A 3,676-nucleotide genomic window follows, 5' to 3' on the forward strand; every position below is an offset into this window, starting at 1 on the left:
TTAAACTTTAAAATTGATGTTAAAACAAGTTAAGAATCTTAAGGCTATTGAGATGGAATAATTATGTTTTGTATATGAGAAAAATATGCATTTGGGTAGGGGCATAGGGACAGAATACTATCATTTGAATGTTTCGTTACCTTCCAAAATTTATGTTGAAACTTAATTCTCAATGCAACAATATTAAGAGATAGGGCTTTTAAAAGGTGGTTAAGTGATGAGGGCTCCTCCCTTGTGAATGGGATTAACACTGTATTGTATCTTTGTTAGTGGTGCTCATTTTTATTGCTTTGTTAAGGTAAATTAAGAGAAAAGCCCCCAAAATTCAATTTGAATTGGAAATATTAATATAAAGTCATTATTAGTGTTTGAATTTGAATTGCACAAAAAGCTTTATTTGAAAGATGGGGACAACCAAATGGCTTATCTCTAAGGTCCTAGAGGCATCGGCATCAGGCTCACGACAACTGGGTGTCCTGTGGACAGGAGACACCCAAGGTTGGGGACCCCAAGCCAGAAGTCAGATCACACAATCTGCTGCATTGGGACAGGGCATCTGGGCCAGGGGCCACAGTGCCTGTCAGAGCCTGGGTTTTACCCATGACATTGAGACAGTGGGTGGTGAGCTAAGGCTACTGGTGGCTCTAGGTGCTGAATTTCATCCACAGCCACAACCAAAGCCAAGGGTTATTTACAACCAACACTGGACAATGTTTAAATACACTGAAAGATCTAAAAAAAATCAAGTGATGATGGTCCACTAGCAGTGAGCTCAGCTAGCACCTAGCATATTTCTAAATATTATTTCTCACTCAGAAGAAGAGGGCTTGTAACAACAGTAAATTATTCCAGAGTCTAAAATATCTAATCATGGCAGTAGCCAAGAAAGTACTCAAAGACTAAAAGCGTTAAGTCAAAATGACAAAGAAACTGTCTTAAAGGGACTCCAAATTTGAAAAAAGAAAGCATCAAAAAGAATAGTCATTATTTTTGCCTTTAAAATACTAAATAAAGATTCATAATTTTGTAATGATAGTCAATGACACAGAGAGATAATTTTGCCACCATTGAAGGTAACTATTAGATATCAATTTATTACTCTGAAATCCAGAAAGGGAAAATGCATTTACTCTGCCAAAGTTCTTCACCAGCTAATAAAGGAATACTCTTCTTCACAGAAGAGGTAATTATTAAAGAAGAAAAAAAATAGAGTTACAAAATCAGCATTTTGCAACATTCAATGAAATAACTTATGTAATAATCATCAATAGATGCTAAAATGATTAGTAAAATATTTGGGGAGAATGGGATATTCACATAATCCCAAAGTATCAACTCTCAGATTATTTGCTAATTGTCAATAAAAAGCATATCTTAACAGTGGAGACCCTGGCAGTGATTACCTTAGCAAGGGAATAAAAATGAGCATCACTAATAAAAATACAATAGTGTTGTGTGGCTGTGTTGTTATATGATGAAATGCTGAGTATACCACATCACGTATAAATTATTCTCACCAAAACTATTTAACTTAAATCTAACAAAGTATTTCTTCTCAATTTTCAGGAAATCCTGAGGATAAACAAATTAAGCAATACCACATGACCAAAAATAACTAAACATATTGTATTAGTCTGGGTCTATTCAAAAGACAGAGACCATGCAGTAAATCTAGATTGTATATTTAATGTAAATAATTGTTGAGCTATTAATGGAAAATCGTTTTAAAGATAAAAGGAAATCTCTAAGAGATACTCTAGATTTGAGGGAGAGTACCCAAAAAAGGACATCCCTGGAAGTGGGGGTGTCCTTCTCAAGCCTGGCATTGAGATCTTGTTGGGGAAACTGTAGTTGTAGCTTTCTGCTAGTGGAGAAGGAAGAAGCTGGTCTACAGTTAATAGGCAAGAAGGAAATAACTCCACAGGTGAAGGGGAATGGGGGTTAGTGGGCTGGCCCACAGAGGGAGTTGAGCAATTGCTCAGAGTCTAAGGCCTAGAGTGTGCAATGTCTTCAGAGAAAAGGCAGTGACAAGGTTGTCATCAGGCCCTGAGGCAGGGCTATGAAGTTGCTGAGGAGCTGTATGCACTGGGAATGTGAACGGGGCAGGGAACCACCAGATGTTTTCAAATATGTCTTCACATCTTTGAACAACCATGCAGCAGCAGTAATAAAAAAACAGCCAAAATGCAGCACACTTGAAAAGAGAGAAGCCACCTTCTACCTGTCATATCCCTCCAGCATCCTCTATTGACGATGCTGAAAATCAGGTTCATTGTAAAAGAAAATGCTATCTAGTCCATTATCTCAGAGCAGATACTAAAGTTGGATTTGGATTTGAAAGTCAATGAACCCGTAACTGGCACATACACGAATCCAGAATGAGGAACATACTACAACTGGCCTGGCCTTTTCCATATGTCACTGTCATAGTAATAATAAAAGGCAAGATGAGAGGGCTATTATAAATTGAAAATAGAATAAAATGACATAACAAACAATTTCATAAATGAACCTACATTGGATTCTGATTTAAAAAGTAGAATTACAGAAGACAATTGGGGAAATTTCAGTAATATCACAGAGCTAAATAATATCATGAAATTGCTAATTTCTTTATGTGTGATAATGGTGTTGTATGTAGTTAGGAAAATGTCTTTGTTAAATTATTTAGAATTGAAGTGTCATGGCTATTGTAATTTAGATTTAAATGACTCACCAAAATATAAATGTGGCATGTGTTTGCTGTATATGTTGATAGATAAAGCGAACATTGCAAAGTCTTAGCAATTATGGAAACTAGGTGGTAAACACCTAGTGTTTCTTATACAGTTTTTTTCAAATTTTTGATGTGTTTGAAAATTCTAAAAATACAATGTTGGAAAAATAAAAGATAACATAGTATTTTTAAATGATGTAGTGTTTGCAACTGACATTTTTGCAGAGAGCTGGCCCCTCACAATATCTCCCTCACCCCTTTCTCTAGGAATGCTTCTCAAATATACAGTGCTAGGACCCAGCCAAAGTTGGAAATGTGGAATTTTGCATTAACAAGTACAGAGAATGTGGATCACTCCACTCAGTCATATTATTCACAGAGCCCTCTGTCTCTCAAACAAGTTCAAGACTTCCTGCTGCTGGTCTCCAGAGCTTCCCTGATTCCTACCTCTTAAAAACTCTTGGTTGAGGAGGATCTAGAACTAGAAATACCATTTTACCCAGCCATCCCATTACTGGGTGTATACCCAAAGGATTATAAATCATGCTGCTATAAAGACACATGCACATGTTTGTTTATTGCAGCACTATTCACAATAGCAAAGACTTGGAATCAACCCAAATGTCCATCAGTGACAGACTGGATTAAGAAAATGTGGTACATATACACCATGGAATACTATGCAGCCATAAAAAAGGATGAGTTCCTGTCCTTTGTATGGACATGGATGCAGCTGGAACCATCATTCTCAGCAAACTATCGCAAGAACAGAAAACCAAACACCGCATGTTCTCACTCATAGGTGGGCATTGAACAATGAGATCACTTGGACACAGGAAGGGGAACATCACACACTGGGGCCTATTGTGGGGGCGGGGAGGGATAGCATTAGGAGATATACCTAATGTAAATGACGAGTTAATGGGTACAGCACACCGACATGGCACATGTATACATATG

At 37.2% G+C, this 3,676-nt stretch overlaps 1 non-coding gene across 1 annotated transcript; it reads right to left on the reverse strand.

Annotated features, from left to right (window-relative positions):
- Positions 1-575: 575 nt before the first annotated feature.
- Positions 576-702, reverse strand: LOC117078693. Its single transcript, XR_004435121.1, has one exon. It is a non-coding gene; the product is annotated as a small nucleolar RNA ACA64 (small nucleolar RNA).
- Positions 703-3,676: the final 2,974 nt, after the last annotated feature.

The sequence above is a fragment of the Trachypithecus francoisi genome, unplaced genomic scaffold (assembly GCF_009764315.1).
Source record: "Trachypithecus francoisi isolate TF-2019V2 unplaced genomic scaffold, Tfra_2.0 Lachesis_group6, whole genome shotgun sequence".
In the NCBI taxonomy this organism is placed as follows: Eukaryota; Metazoa; Chordata; class Mammalia; order Primates; family Cercopithecidae; genus Trachypithecus; species Trachypithecus francoisi.